Genomic DNA, 17,972 nt, shown 5'->3' on the forward strand with positions numbered 1-17,972 from the left:
GGCAATGGTACAAGTGCTGGTCATAGGGTCATTTTTTACCATGATTTTGTGCTACTTTATCAGAAACAATCCCACACTTGCTTTTATTCCTTTTCACTGAGATGGACTCTGGGAGTATAATGATTCTCCTCCACAGATGTGAGTGATACTAAGGAACCAGTGGATGTCATTTAATTAACCTGGTAGCTGTGCTCCTGGGAATTTGCCTAAAGAAATGATCGCACAACTACACAAACGTATATAAGAAAGAATGTTTCCTGCAGTCTTGGTATTAACCCCCTCGCCTCCGCTAAAATTATCTAAATGTGCATCAATAGGAGATTAGTTAAATACATTTTGTTACATGCATTTAAGAGATTCTCTGTGGCTATTAAAGATGATACAGTTCTATCTTTGCAGACCTGGAATATTTTCATTAATATTTTTAGGTAAAAATAAAAACAGGGTAAGAAATAGCATATATATTGTATTCTTATTTTTGTCATCTATCAGTACCTAAATGTTTAGAAAATATCCTGGAAGGACAGACACTGAAACAACGGGAGTGGCTGTCTCTGGAGAGTGGAAATGCAGGTGATTGTAACCTTGTGTTCACTTTTCTGTTTAACAAACAATTTTCTATAATTAATGTTAATTAAGCTGCTCATATAACAAGAAAAAATAAGTTTTTAACAGAAATAAGTAGACCATATAACTTTATCTTTGTTTCTAGAAACAGCACTTCTGCAGTGAAGCTATCCCCAGCCAACCAGAGCAGATCCAGAGAATTCTCCAACAGCACCTGGGCTAAATGTGAAACTTACATAAATCCACCTTAGCCACAAGATACACTGATCTTCTTTCATTTGGATGTTATACTAATATTTAATTATTATTTTCAAATCATAGAGCTGTTAACTGCTAAAAAAATTCAGCTTACTTGTACTAAAAATCCTTAAATTTCCTTAAAATGTTTAATTACTTTTTCTATTATTATCGTCGTTCCTAAGCTGGTGCATCCAATTAAATGGTGAGCTTTACCTTGTCTTTTAGGTACTTTGGAGTAGGAAGATCAGCCCATGTTTGGTAGATAGTAAATGTAAAGAGCATTATTTGAGGGCTCACTTTTATCTGTTAAATGCTTATGGTTAATATCACTTACTTCTCCAAAACAACTCTCTGAGACAGAAATTATGCCCATTTTCAGAAGAATAAGCAGAGATTCAGGAAAGTTAGGTGATACCTAGCATCACATAGTTAGCCATTGTCGAAGCCAAGACTTAGACCCAGGTCTGTGGACCTTAAATCCCATTTCTTTCCTCTGTACCATTTTGCCTTAAGAAGACTAATAAAGAACTAGCTACATTTGGCAACTTCCCATCAAAAGCATACAGTAGGCTGTCTATGGAAGTCATTTTTTCCTCCTTAGTTGCAAACAATAGAACATGCTTTAGTCAGGAATAGTTCCCACGTTATGCTGTGAGACCGCCTACAGGTGGGGTTCTCACAGGACTTGTCAGAGGCACAAGCTTGAATCTTGGATACCACATGGGCCACAATTTCTAGAACAACTGCTGTGGTGATTGACTTCGGAAAACTCCATTACTTCACTAACCAAGACAGTGTGGTGTTGGCAAAGGAAGCAGACAATTATGTCAGTGGAATAAAATAGAGATCCCATAAATAGATCCACACAAATATAGCCAACTGATCTTTGACAAAGGAGCATGGGTAATTCTTTGGAGAAAGGATAATCTTTTCATCAAATGGTTCTGGAACAACTGGACATCCATGTGAAAAAGAAAAATAAAGAATCTAGACACAGACCTTACATAATTTACAAAAAATAACTCAAAATGTATCATAGATCTAAAGGTAAAATGCAAAACTATTCAACGGCTGGAAGATAGAATAAGTGAAAAATCTAGATGGCCTTGGGTTTGGAGATGACTTTTTACATATGACACCAAAGGCATACTCCTTAAAAGAAAAAATTGTTGGACTTCATTAAAATTAAAAACACCTGTTCTATGAAAGACACTATAAAGAGAATGAGAAGAGAAGCTACAGACTGGGAGAAAATATTTTCAAAAGACATGTCTGATAAAGGACTGTTATCCAAAGCGTACGTAGGACTTAAAGCTCAGCGATAAGAAAACAAACAACCTGATTAAGTCAGTCAGGCAAAAGATCTGAACGGACACCCAGCACAGAAGATACACAGATGGCAAGTAATCACGTGAGAAGATGCTCAGCATCATGCCTCATTAGAGAATTGCAAATTAAAATAAGAATGAGATACCACTACATAGCTGTTAAAATGGCAAAAATTCAAAACACCGAAATCTGGCAATGTGGGGCAAGAGGAACTCATTCATTATTGGTGGGGACATAAAATGGTCCAGCCACTTTAGAATACAGTCTGATGGTTCTTTACAAAGCTAAACATATTCTTACCATATGATCCATTAACTGTGCTCCTTGGAATTTACCCAAATGAGGTGAAAACTTATGTCCACACAAAAACCTACACTCGGATGTTTTAGCAGTTTTATTCATAATTGCCAAAATGTGGAAGCAACCAATACATCCTTCAATAGGTGAATGGATCAATAAACTGGTACATAAATACAATGGGATATTATTCAGTACTAAAAAGAAACAAGCTATCAAGCCACAAAAAGGCTAGAAGAACCTTAAAGGTATATTACTATGTCAAAGATGCCAATATGAAAAGATGCACATCATATGAGTCCACCTATGTGGCATTCTGGAAAAGGCAAAACTATGGGGGCAGTAAAAACATCAGTGGTTTCCAGAAGTTTAGAGGGAGGGAGGGATGAATAGATGGAGCACAGATGATTTTTAAAGTAGTGAAACCATTCTGTAGGAAACTATAAGTGTGGGTACATTTGTAAAAAACCCATAGAATGTACAGCATAGAGTGAGTCCTAATGTAAACTATGGGCTTTGGGTGCTAATGTGTCAATGTAGGTTCATCACTTGTAGCAAATGTACCACTCTGGCTGGGGATGTTGCTAGTGGGAGAGGCCATGTGTGTGGCTCGGGGGAGGGAAATGTGAGAACTCTTGTACTTTCTGCTCATTTTTGCTGTGAGCCTAAAATTGCTCTTCAAGTCAGTTACTTAAAAACTAACTTCTGGCTCTTGTCCACAACCATAAAACTCTTCCAAAATACGGATTCCATGTGGAACCTTCTCCTTCCGTATTGATCTCTTTCAAATCCAAACTTGTAGAGGTGTTTTGGGTGGTTCAGTCTAAGCTGCATGCCGATGATGGGTTGGAGATCTGGATGAAACCTTGGGGAAAAGGACCATGATATGAGAGCTTCCATAGACATAGGAAGCTACACTGCCACCATTGTGGCAAATGTCCGCTATAGGTGCCGATGTGGAAAGGGATGCAACCCACATTAACGTTTTTCAAGGACTAAGTCCATTACAGGCATAACACCTGAATAATTAATTCACTCTCTTCTCCCCACTGGAAGGAAAAAAATTATCTTCTCCTTTTTGATATTCACTCGAGTTTCTTATACATGTACTTTTTTTCGGTGGGGACGTTCCTGTCAGAAATGTAAGTGCACCCATGACTTTCTCAAACTGCTTTCGATAAATTCACTTCCAGAAATTTTTTACTAAAAGGGTTAGTATTTCCTCACACTAAGATTTAAGGACAAAATAAGCAAAGTTTACATTTATTAAGCTCCTTTTATGTCAGTTGTGCAAATGTAATTACCCCTAGCAAATGTATATTTTGGTTGTCTGCAAAACATCCAGATGTTGGAGAAATATCCAAAGATAGTTTTTAAAATGTTAGGATTATCAACTGACTCTATTCGTGGAAGGATGATTCCCTCTTTGCTTTTGACAGTAAACTTGGAAATTAAGGGACTTGGCTATTCCAATAGGAAGTAAAAATACAAAGATTAAGGAAATTCCTACAGCAGGAATAATATAAATGACAGGAAGAAAGGAAGAAGGCACCAGAAAAGAAAGAAGGGCAGGCTCTGGGAGAGCAGAGGTTGGGGAGGTGTGGTGCTGCTGAGTACTATAGAATATTGGTTGAAACCCAAAGGATCACAAAGAGAAGGGAAAAGTAGGTTGTAAACTCAGCTAAGATGCAGAGGAGAGTATACAACTCTTCCGTGTAATATAGAGATGTTTGCATTAACACAGCTTTACATTTATGGCTCATTATGAAAGATACTAAAATACCGTAAACGAGGAAATGTGTAATGAAAAGGAAGATAACTCTTAAAAGGAAGAGGCTGACCAATACTGAATTTTTAAAACATTACTCAAGTAATGTTATTTACAGAATGGCAGGAAGTAGATGTGCTAGAACCGTGTGGATTCCCAGGTCACATTGTAGTTGTTGCACTTGTGGTCTTTCTTTTGATTTTCACCGAGCCCTGCGGAGCATGTGACAGAATAGGCATCTCTTGGTGTTGCCCATAACTGTTATTTGTTTTTACATTTGTAAAGAGATAGCGGATTGGCTAGATCATTTTTAATGTCTATTTTTGTCCCCATATCCTTTGACCTTTCTCCCTCCTATATTCTTTGAACAGAGTTTCTGTTTTTAGCCCTTAGAAGAAAAAACAAAATGCCAAAAAAAATTAGTTTATATTCATTTATTCAATCAGTAAATATTTATTGAGTTCCTGCTTTCTATGTGCCGAAGATTCCAGAGTGAAGTAGTGTCTCAGGTCTTAGGAGGTTATAGTTTAGCAGAAAGAGAACAATACAAAGAATATATAAAAATATGTCAAGAGCTGTGAGTTAAAATAAAGCAGGCAACAAGAGGCTTTAGGAATGGAGTAGGGGCTGCTATTTTGTATGGAGAGGTCAGGGTAGGCCCCTGATAAGACAACATTTTATTAATTTGTTTCTACAATCAATTTTGAAGATCGGTTCAGATTCAATCCTGTGTCATATGCTCTTTAAAGTAGTGCACGTGCTCTCGAAATCCTTCTAGATTCCGCATAACAGGTTATTGGCGTATGTCACTAGTTCTAAATAAGTTGACTGAGCCCCTGTCATCAAGGATTCAATTTTTTAAATTCTGTTCCATCAAAGAAAATATTGTAAAAATTTTCAATAAAGATTAAAATAAAAAATCATTTTGGTTAATCAGAAAATTAGGTAATCCGTAACACTGATGCCCTAAATATTCCACCATAAAGAAGTCTTGTTGTATTTGTGACCAATCTTTTCACTGGGAAGATGAAAATGTCTTCCAGCTTGAGGTCAAGGTCTAGTGACATGCCCACATCTTCCTCCTGGTGTGTCAGACACGGGGAGGAGACCAGGGATGGGGCAGCAGAAAATCAGAGGTTTGACTGACTCCAAAAAAATCAATCATTATTATTGACAAAAATAAAATAATTACCTCTGATGAAAACCACATGTTTCTCCCTTATCACCAACTTCTCTGGCACTTGTGGTTGCAGTTTCAGCGTCTTTGTTATGGTTTCAGTGTCTGTCGTTAGCTTATAACCATTGCCATTTGTTGAGTTCCTCCTCTGATCCAGACATGCTGCGTCTTGTGTCTCTAATTCTGATGTCTGTGAAGCGGAGAAGAGTTTCATTCTCCGTCATGTAACACATCTTGTAGTGGCTGAGTCAGGATGAGGATAAGATACACTTTTGGTAACTACAAATCTTTCTAGAAATTTGAGTTTTTTGGCAGCTGTGTACCTTTTATCAAGGAGTAAAGGTGAATACGAGCCCACCTAATGTGAAAGTGTGTGGCTGTTAATATCACATACTTTCACAAACAAAAAATAAGTAAATAAGATAAGTATAAATGATACAGGAGCTTAAAATGTCAGAAGCTGGCTCTTACTGGATTTTCCCCTCACTCTGCCAGCCTGCCCGTGAACCTAATAACTTCCTGGGGAAATTCTTGAAAATGTTTCGGTGTACTTCTTTAGCCTTTTTTTTCTCTCTGCTTGTTTTACATAGTTGGTATTCAATTGAACATAATTGGTTGTAATAATGCATACAAATCAGGGGTGGACCTAGGGGTCAACAAACCTTTTCCATAAAGGGCCAGGTGGCAAATGTTTTAGGCTTTGAAGACCATGCAACTCATCAACTCTGCTGTTGTAATGTGCAAACAGCCATCAATGATACGTAAACAGATGGGCACAGACGGGTTTCAATAAAACTTTATTTACGAAGCCTGAAATGTGTGTTGTGCTGACCCCTGGGCCATGCTATTAAAATGGACTTATTATTAGTAATATCTGTCAGTTAAAGATAATATCTGCCTAGCATAGTTTATTAGAATTCACTAATTTAAAAAAACCCAGTGACTCAAATTAGTGAATATAGTTTTAAAGGTTTAACTATCATTACTCAAAGTCCATGCAGTGAAACAGCTATTTTTTTCTATATAATTATTGATTTTTGGAGGAAAAATTAATTCTCTTTGCACAGTATCTCATGTAAAAGTAAAAAAAAAATTACGTAAAGGTTAAGTCATTAGCAATTTCTGGAGCTAAACAGCATCAGTTATTGTTTTAATCGGTTACTGAGTAAGATTAGACATTTTTTCTAAACTGTGAGAAAAAGCAAGATGTACAATTACACATTTTATTGGAAAACAAGCAGAAGCGCAGTGGTGGTAATTGTGGAGACGAGCACCACAGAGCCAGGCGGGGGAGTCCACTGAACGATGTGTAATCCAGCCGGAGAGCCACCAGCACTTCTCTGTCTCCCCCCGTGCTGAATTTACCACCAAGATAGCTCCCGCCTCTCTTGCTCCAGAGCAGGTCCTAGTTTGGACACTGCTACCTTTAGCACGTACCCCTATCATGCCTACCCCTTTTTGGGGGCGGGGGGGGGGGGGAAGATTAGCCCTGAGCTAACTACTGCCAATCCTCCTCTTTTTCTTGAGGAAGACTGGCCCTGAGCTACACCCGTGCCCATCTTCTTCTACTTTATACGTGGGATGCCTACAACAGCATGGCTTGTCAAGTTGTGACATGTCCGCACCTGGGATCCGAACCAGCCAACCCGGGCCACCGAAGCAGAACGTGCATGCTTAACCACTGTGCCACCAGGCCGGCCCCACACCCACACTTTTATTCCCACTCTTGAGCAGAAGCCACGCTCTAGATTGGTGTTTCTGAAAGGTGACTTCCGTCGGTTTGTCTTCTATGAAAAAGCGTTCTGTAAGTTAAAAATGTTTAGGAAATGCTGCGTTAGTCAAATTTTACTGCAGGACTTCTCAGAGCTTTTAATATGGTGACGTGTACTGTGATTTAATAATACAGAAAATTTCCCAAGCTCATGAGAAACGGACCTCCCTTTTCCTTTTGCACAGAATAACTTGCAGAACTAGTGTTTGGTGTAAAACACTTTGGGAAATGCCAGTGGATCCACCCTTCCTGTTGTTCTTTCTTTAATACTTAGCCTCTCCGTGCACTCCCCTGGGGACCTTCTCTGTCTCATAGGGTGACAGTCCAGTATGTAATGTGTTAACCATAGTCCAATGTTAATGCCTGAGAGTGAGGCTATATGCCGTATTCACTTCAGGATTATTTGTGGCTCCTGGAGAGCCAATGTTCCATTTCAAGTAACTGATCAAGCTACTCTGGCATTGGCCATGTTGCAATGTCTTATGACATATATCTATATGTGTGTAGATATAGATCTATATCACTCACCAGAACGTGAGTCATGCCTTATTCTTCTCTTTTGCCCTGTTTTAAGACGGTATCGTACACATAGTAAGAACTGTTTTTGTTGAACTAATGAACAGATTTATGAGTGAATGATTTTAATGGAGGGGTTTCAGATATTGTGTCAGAAAGATGGGAGTATTGCTTTGGGTCAGGAGGGCTTTTGGTGGCAACTGGAAAATCAAAGCATGAAGGCCACTTATTTTCACAGCACCCACTGGCAGGACCTGCCAAACTCTGCTTGGAAACCCCTGGGAGTGTGCAAGGCTACTCACTTGATTCACATTAGATACTACTTTCTTTCTCTCTCTCTCCTACTTGCCTTTCTTTTTTTTTTTTTGAAGATTGGCACCTGAGCTAACAACTGTTGCCAATCTTTTTTTAAATTTTTTTGCTTTTTCTCCCCCAGACTCCCAAGTACATAGTCATATATTTTAGTTGTGGGTCCTTCTAGTTGTGTCATGTGGGACACGGACTCAGCATGGCCTGATGAGTGGTGCTATGTCTGAGCCCAGGATGCAAACCAGTGAAACCCTGGGCCGCCACAGCGGAGTGCACAAACATAACCACTCGGCCATAGGGCTGGCCCCCTACAGTTACCTTTTAATTAACTTGAACCTGAAGAAGATAAAAACGTATCAACAAAGTACCTAATTTCCTTAATTGCGTTATTATCTGAATTGTGGTCTAATTTACATAGCAAAAGAGAAAGAGCGTGGCTGCAAGTGAAACTGTAATCTGTACGTTATCTGAGTATTTTGTAGACGTACTCTTACCAGCTCCCGCCATATTTCCGTGAGGTGATGAATATAAAGACAGGAGCGTTGAGTCACTGAAAGGCCTGAGTGAACACCTGATTCCTCAGAGCTCCTTGTGGTAGAACCTCTACTGCTACCCATGGCATGGAGTTTCCTTCATTCCCTTTTCAGTGGTGTTTCTTTGGGATAAATGACCCGCTTAACAAGTCAGGAGCGCGGAGGAGAGCTCTGAGTAGTCAGCGGTGCTCTGTTCACTGTTGATTTGTTGAGAGTCCCAGAGAAAATGCAGAGCTACAAGATACTTTCCTATCTTTTAAAAACCCCTTGTCGAGATCTTGGACAAGAAACAAGAACACTAAAATACTTTACCTATATTTTTGAGCTGCGGTTTTTTGGTTAGAAAAGATGCTAGAGGTTTGCAGGAAGTACATGTAGTTCCTGCTGAAAATTAGAATCACATGAACATGTGTATACCTAGGACCCTCACTTTTTATGTATTAGTAGCGTTGGAACAGTCAAGAAATTTAGTAAAAATAGCTGGAATAAAGATGACAACGCACTCTCACAAGTGAAAAAGAAAGGTACAAACTTTCCAATGGAAATGGACAAAAATTATGAAATGGCAATTCATAAAAGATTATCAGCTTTGCTAGGAGTCAAAGCAATTAAAATTGAACAATGTTAAGATATAACCTTTAATCTTTCATGTATAAGTCTGGAATGGCTAAAGTGATTGATGAAACCCAGTATTGGTAGGTTTGGGAAAGCAGACACTTTCTTGCCTTATTGGTGAGGATGTGAACTGGTTCCTATTTTGACCTTACCCTAAGCCACAGTTTTGTACGTTATACATAAATACCCATAAACTGACCTTCACGTGACAGATTTGACTTTGTAGATCAGTGGACAAGCAAAGATCATTGAGAGTTATCTTATGTGGTGTCAGTCTGCCAGCCAGCTTCATTCTTACCAATCCAACCTTTGCACATCTTTTCGAGAAATCAGTATGCATGAAAGTAAGAGGCTGTCTTGTGCAAACTTCCTGGAGGGAACTTATGACAAGGAAGTACACAGAAAAGTATAAAAAGTTCAAAACCATGTATATTCTCATTGCTTTGTGGTCTAGAGTCAAAAAAAAAAAAAAAGGGAAATAACTTAGGGCCTATTCATAGAGGAGGAGTCGTGCATCAGAGAATGCCTGAGCGCTTAGGCCCTGGGTAAGAACTTGCGCTTTGGAATCTGGCAGACCTGAGTTTGATTATTCACTCTATTATCACTAAGCTCTGTGACTGTGAGCAAATATTTAACCTCTCCAAGCCTCAATTTTCTCATCTATAATATGTAGACAATAATTCTATTTCATTTATTATATTGTTATAAGGATTAAATGGGTTAATGCCCATAAATGCTTAGCACAAAGCCTCTCACGGTGCAAGTGTACAATAAATCTCCGGCCGCTGAAAGCTGTGAAGGAGCGTGAAGTGGTGCATGCATGGGCATATTCACCAGGGAGAGGCTGGGAGGCAGGTCCTTCAATAGTGGTCTAACGGTTCTCTGGGTACCCGGATTTGGATGAATTTCCTTTTTTTAAACTTTTCTGTCCTGTCTGACTTTTCTCTTTTTACACTAATCATCTTGTTTTTATCAGAAAAAATACAACAAAGCTATTTTAATTTAGGGAAAAAAATTAAGTACAGTTTAAGAGAGATTGTTCTGGGGCCGTGTTTCAAAGAAAATAATAGTCACAATAATCTTTCTTTTATTTTTGTCTTTTAACAAAACGGAACCTCAGGTGCACAAGTGGGTTAATCCCAGTTGCATGGCTGCTGCAGGGCAAGCTAGACCTTAATTGCTCTTCTTTCCAGGCACGGATCTAGATTATATTTCCCAGTTGCAACCCTGTTCTCTCCCGCTGTCCTTGCTTCTAGATGGGACTAGATAACTGGTTCTTACCAGTGAAATGTGACCACAGAATAAATGTCACTTCCACATCAAAGTAGTTAAGAGTAGGTGTGCCTTTCCATCCTTGTCATCATTGGTCTACAATGATCCTCTTATACTCAGTTAATTAAATTGTGTAATGTACCACCAGTAACCTACCTTCAACCTAAGGACTTAAACCTTCCAAATCACTTACATCTATGTCCTCCTTCCTTTTTTTTTTTTTTTCTGCTGAGGAGGATTAGCCCTGAGCTAACATCTGTGCCAAACTTCCTTTACTTTATATGTGGGTTGCCTGTCACAGCATGGCTGACAAGTGGTGTAAGTCCACACTGGTGATGCAAACCTGTGAACCTGGGCCACAAAAGCAGAGGGCGCCAAACTTAACCACTGCACCACGGGGCTGTCCCTCATGTCCTCCTTCCTTTTGATATTCTCTAAGTACATATTTGTAAGTGGAATTTCTGGAGCTTCACAGTATGCAGATGTTTAACTCTACATGATAATGCCAAACTGCTTTCCAAAGTGTTTTACCAATTTCTAATGCCATGAGTAACATATGCTGCTCCATATCCTTGGCCATCACAGTGGTATTATCAGGCTTCTTAATTTTGCCCAAGTGAATAGGAATAAAATGGGGTCACACTGTAGTCTTGGTTTACATTTTCATGATCCCTAGTAAGCTTAAACCAAGATACTTCTGAAGAAAAGAATTAAGAGAAAGGGCTTGCCCTACTAGAAATTAAGATTAAATTATAAGGCTACAGTAATTAAGATAAAATGGTACTAGTTAAGGATAGACAAATTTATCAATGAAACAGACTAGAGAATCTGAAACAGATGCACATATATGTGGAACTATGATATATGACAGGTAGAGTGGGAAAAGGAGGAACTATTTATTAACCAGAGATAGAAAGTTTGGTTATCTAAAGAGAAAAAAAAGCATTTGGATCTCTGCCCTATAATACATACAGAAATAACCACTAGAAAGGTTAAAAATTTAAGTGTCAAATGCAAGACTTTAAAATTTAGTAGGGGTAAGTCTTTCTGACTTTGGGGTAAGGATGAATTTATTAAGGAACAAAAAGCACTAATCATAGAGTAAAATATTGATAAATTTGATTACATTAAAATTAATATTTTTTGTTCATCAAAGACATCATAAAGGAAGTGAAAAGATAACCTACAAAATGAGAGAAAATATTTGCAACACCTACAACAAGCAAAGAATTACTATGGTAAATACATAAAGAATTCTTACATACCAATAAGAAAATGACAAATTGTCCAGTTGAAAAAGTGGAATATTATATTAACATGCATTCCACAGAAGAATAAATTTTATGTGGATTACATGTTACATTTGATGAAGTACAAATTAATTTTTTTTCAGATGGATTAAAATATTCAGACCACAAAGTAAAAAGAAAAGAAAATATGAGTTTCCTCACTTGCTTGTATCTTCTTCCTTTAAAAAAAAAAATACATCTTCTCATATCTTGCTTACATTGTGCTTATATCTTCTTCCCTCAAAAATAAATGCTTTCCTTCAAAAATGGGTCCTACCAATCCACTCTGTGGTCACACATATATAAGTGGTATTAATGTTCCAGAGTGCTAGACTTTGCAGGTTTGAATGTTTGTTTACTTGTGCATATGCATGCTCACACACTCATATACTTACCCACTCATATTTATTATATGTGTTTATTTATATAATAAATTACATTTGCATTACATTATAATTACATTTATTGTAATAAATTTATTACATTTATTATTATATATATTGCTCATATATGTATGATATTTATTCTGGATATATAAATTCAACATCTTCTTTGTGCCAGGCATTGTCCTAGTCTCTGAGGGAATGAAAAAGACAAACAAACAGTTCCTGGAAGGAGATACAATAAAGAAAATCAACAAGTAAATTATTGTCATATTAGAAGATGCTAAGTACCGTGAATGAAAATGGAGCAACAAAGAGAGATCAAGTGAGACCTGAATTGGTGTGCGTGTACAGCTTTAAATTGGCTGGTCAGGGAAAGCCACAATGCGATAGCAATATTTGAGCAAAGAACTGAAGTGGGTAAAGGAGGGAGCCACAATTTTGTCTGAGGAAAGAGAATATCTGACAGAGTAAATAGCAAGAGATAAGGCTTGGAGGCAGGAGCATGGCTGACATGTCTGAGAAACAACAAGTTGGCCATTGCAACTGCAGTGGAGTGATAACGGGGAAAGAGGAGCAGGAGATGATATCAGAGAGCGAATGGGAGATGAGAGCGTAGATCATGGAGCTCTTGTAAACCCCTATGAAGACTTTGGGTGTATATATATTTACAATTATTACATCCTCTTGATAAATTGACCCCTTTATCATTATATAATGATCTTCTTTGTCTTTTGTTACAGTTTTTGACCTAAAGTCTATTTTGTATGATATAAGTATAGCTACCCCTGTTCTCTTTTGGTTCCCAGTTGCACGGAATATCTTCTTCCATCCCTTTACTCTGAGCTGATGTGTGTCCTTAAAGCTGAAGTGAGTCTCTTATAAGCAACATGTAATTGGGTCTTGTTTTTTATCCTTTCAGTTATTCTATGTTTTTTGATTGGAGAATTTTATCCATTTACATTTATAGTAAATAGTGATGAGTAAGGACTTACTAATGCCATTTTAATTTCTTTCTGGTTGTTTAGTAGTTTCCTTGATTCTTTCTTCCTCTCTTGCTGTATTTCTTTGTGAATTGATGATTTTCTGTAGTGGTATGCTTTGATTCCTGTCTCTTTATCTTTTGTGTATCTACTGTGGGTCTTTGCTTTGTTGGTTACCATGAAGCTTACATAAAACATCTTACAGTCTGTTGTAAGCTGATAACAACTTAACTTTGATTGCATACGAAAACTCTACCCTTTTATTCCTCTCTACACATTTTATGTTTTTGATGTCACATTTACCTGTTTTTTATAGTGTGTCTCCATTAACAAATTATGGTAGCTATATTTGCTTTGAATACTTTTGTCCTTTAACATTTACACTAGAGTTAAGTGATTAACACACGTTGGAGCACCTAAATAGATTAAACAATACTAACGGATCTTAAGGGAGAAATAGACAATAACATAATAATATTAGGGGACTTCAATACTCCATGTTCAACACTGGATATATTATCCAGACAGAAAATCAATAAGGAAACATTGGACTTGAACTATACTTTAGACCAAATGGACCTAACAAACATATACAGGTCATTCCATCCAACAGGAGCAGAGGACATATTCTTCTCAAACACTCACAAACCATTCTCCAGGATAGGTCATATGATAGGTCAAAAAACAAGTGGCAAATTTAAGAAGATTGAAATCATACCAAGAATCTTTTCTGACCATGATGCTATGAAACTAGAAGTCAATAACAGGAGGAAAACAGGAAAATTCACAAATATACGAAAATTAAACAATAAATTCCTGAACAAACAGTAGGTCAATGAATAAATCAAAAGTATCTTGAAATAAATGAAAATTGAAACACAAAACTTAAGGGACGCTGCAAAAACAGTTCTAAGAGGGAAGTTTATAGTGATAAATGCTTACGTTAGAAAAAAAATCTCAAATAAAAACCTAACTTTATACCTCAAGGAACTAGAAAAAGAAGAGCAAATTAAGCTCAAAGTTAGCAGAATGAAGGGACTAATAAAGATCACAGCAGAAATAAGAGAAATAGAAACCAGAAAAACAATAGAAAAGATCAATGAAGCTAAGAGATGTTTGTTTCAAGAGATAAACAAAATTGATGAATCTTTAGCTGGAATAACTAAGAAAAAAGGGAGAAGACTCAAATAAATAAAATCAGAAATGAAGGAGGAGACATAACTGATATTACAGAAATATAAAGGATCATAAGAGACTACTCTGAATAATTATACACTGAGAAATCAGCTAACCTAGAAGACATGGATAAATTCCTAGAGACATACTACCTACTAAGACTGAATCATGAAGAAAAGAAACCTGAACAGACCGATAACGAGTCAGGAGATTTAATCAGTAATCAAAAACCTTCCAATGAAGAAAAGCCCGAGAACAGATGATTACATTGGTGAATTCTACCAGGCATTTAAAGAAGAATTAACTTCTCAAACTCTCCCAACCTTTCTCAAACTCTTCACAAAATTGGATAGGAGGGAACACGCTCAAACTCATTTCATAAGGCCAGCAGCACACTGATACCAAAGTCAGATAAAGACACTAGACAAAAGAAAATTGCAGGATAATATACCTGATAAATATAGATGCAAAAATTCTCATCAAAATACTAGCAAACTGAACTCAACAGCACATTAAAAGGATCATACACCATGACCAAGTGGAATTTACCCTACGATGCAAGGATGGTTCAATACATGTAAATTAATAAATGTGATAAAATCACATTAATAGAATGAAAGATAAAACTCTTAAGATCATCTCAATAGATGCAGAAAAAGCATTTGACGAAATTCAACATACTTTCATGATATTAACATATTGGCTGTAGAAGGAATGTACCACAACATAATAAAGGCCATATATGACAAGCCCACAGCTGACATCATACTCAACAGTGAAAGTTGAAAGCTTTTCTTCTAAGATCAGGAACAAGACAAGGGAGCCCACTCTCACCAATCCTCTTCAAGATAGTACTGAATATCCTAGCCAGAGTAATTAGGCAAGCAAAGGAAATCAAATTCATCCAAATCAAAAAGGAAGAAGTAAAAGTGTCTCTGTTTGTGTATGATATGACCTTATATATAGAAAATCCCAAAGACTCTATAAAAAAACTGACAATTAATAAACAAATTCAGTAAAGTTACAGGTTACAAAATCAACATACAGAAATCAGCTGTGTTTCTAAACACTACCAATGAAACATCTGAAAAAGAAATAAAGAAAACACGGGGGCGGCCCAGTGGCTGAGTGGTTAAGTTTGCACGCTCTGCTATGGCGGCCCAGGGTTTCGCGGGTTCGGATCAAGGGTGTGGACATGGCACCGCTCATCAAGCCATGCTGAGGTGGCGTCCAACATAGCACAACAAGAGGCACTCACAACTAGAATATACAGCTATGTAGTGGGGGGCTTTGGGGAGAAGAAGAAGGAAAAAAATTAAAAAATTAAAAGAAAAAGAAATAGAGAAAACAATTCCCTTCACAGTAGCATCAAAAACAATAAAACACTTTGGAATAAATTTAGCCAAGGAAGTGAAAGATCTGAAAATTATAAGATATTGATGAAAGAAATTGAGGAAGACAGAAATAAATGGAAAGATACTCTGTACTCATGACTTTGAATAATTAATATTGTTAAAACGTCCATATTATCAAAGCCATCTATAGATTCAATGCAATTCCTATCAAAATTCCAATGGCATTTTTCACAGAAATAGAAAAAAAAATCTTAAAATTTGTATGGAATCACTAAAGACCCTTAATAGCCAAAGAACCTTGAGAAAGAAGAACGAAGCTAGGGGCATGACATTTCCTGATTTCAAACTATATTACAAAGCTGTAGTAATCAAAACAGTATGGTGCTGGCATAAAAACAGACACATAGTCCAATAGAATAGAATCAAGAGCCCAGAGATAAACCCACGCTTAGTTAGTATTTGACAAGTGAGCCAAGAATACTCAATAAGAAAAAAATAGTCTCTTCAAAAAATGGTGCTGGGAAAACTAGATATTAATGTGTAAAAGAATGAAATTGGACCCCTATATAAAGCCACTTACAAAAATTAGCTCAAAATGTATTAGACTTAAATGTAAGACCTGAAACCGTAAAGTCGTAGAAGAAAGCATAAAGATAAGGCTCCTTGACATTGGTTTGGCAGTGAATTTTTGGACGTGACACCAAAAGCACAAGCAACAAAAGCAAAAATAAATAAGTGGGACTACCTCAAATTAAAAAGTTTCTGCACAGTAAAAGAAAAAATCAACAAAATGAAAAGGCAACCCATGGAATGACAGAAAAATATTTGTAAGTCATCCATTTAATAAGGGGTTAATATCAAAAATATGTAAGGAACTCATACAATTTAATAGCAGAAAAACAAACAATTCAATTAAAAAGTGGGTAGAGGACCTGGAGAGATATTTTTCCAAAGACATACAAATGGCCAACTGTAAATGAAAAGGTGGTCAACGTCACTAATCATGAGAGAAATGAAAATTAAAACCACAATGACATGGTACCTCACACCTCTTAGAAAGGCTATTATCAAAAAGACAAGAGATAAGCATTGGTAAGTATGTAGAGAAAAGGGAGCCCTTGTACAATATTGGTGGAATATAAATTGGTGCAGCCACTACGGAAAGTAGTATGGAGGTTCCTCAAAAAATTAAAAACAGAGCTACCAGATGACCCAGCAATCCCCCTTTTGGGTATATATCAGAAGGAAATTGTCGCTGTCTTGAAGATATATCTGCACCTCCATGTTCATTGAAGCATTATTCACAATAGCCAAGACATGTAAACAATCTAAGAGTCCATGGACAGATGAATGGATAGAGAAAATGTGGTACATCAATACGATGGAATATTATTCAGTTATAAAAAACAAGGAAATCTTGCCTTTTGCAACGACGTGTTTCTTGTTTGTTACTTAATTCTTCACCAGAGACTCCAGTCACGCTTCAAAAAGCTTAAAAGTGAATAATTCATTCGGAGAGTTTAAGAAATGCCATTTCAGTATGATAAATAAAAATTCAGCAATTGGTCAAATCGTCTATTTGACTGAAAACATAAGAAAAAGCCACAGGCACAATTCCTGGCTTTATGTCTGTAGACGGTCATCCTTCACTTAATGTACAATCACTATCATTTTGGTATTTTAAAAAGAATTCATTTATTCAACAACCATTTGGTTGGTGACTACTGCAGAGCAGACATCCTGCTAGTGCCAGGGACCCAGAGAGGACTCGGGCAAGTTCCCTCATCTCAAGGAGGCTGCCACCTAGTGGGAGGGGCCGAAATACAATTGAGTAGGGGAATAAAATGAGTTGAGTGATAGAACAGTGGTGGTGACAAAGTTCCAAGGGAGCGGGGAAGATAGCACAACTTAATTTTATCTAGAGAATTCAGAAAAACTGTAGGAAGAGGAGAAGTTTATAAGTAATTATGTGTGGAGCTGGGATGGGTATTCCAAGTAAAAGGAAGCAACGTGTGAGGAGTATAAAAGAGGATGGCACGTTTAGCTGGTGGCAGACACGTTTGTTCAGTCTAGAGGTTTGGGAGCATATGAGGGAGTGATGGAAGGCGAATCTGAAAGGAAAAGCAGTGTTAGATCTTGAATGACTCTGCACACGACAATGAGAGATTTGAAATGAATCCTGTAGGCAATGGGAATTAGCACAGAGGTTTTCAGTAGGAAAATGGCATCATTAGATTAAGGCTTTGGAATGAATACTCTGGCAGTGCTGTGGAGAATAGACTGGAAAGGGAGGAGACCCAGGACTGGGAAGCTAGTTGGTCTACTGCAATGGTCCTAACAAGGGATGATGAGGGCCTGCCTTGAGCAGTGTGGAAAGAGAGGAGGAGACATA

Source organism: Equus caballus, chromosome 5, assembly GCF_041296265.1.
Source record: "Equus caballus isolate H_3958 breed thoroughbred chromosome 5, TB-T2T, whole genome shotgun sequence".
Lineage (NCBI taxonomy): Eukaryota > Metazoa > Chordata > Mammalia > Perissodactyla > Equidae > Equus > Equus caballus.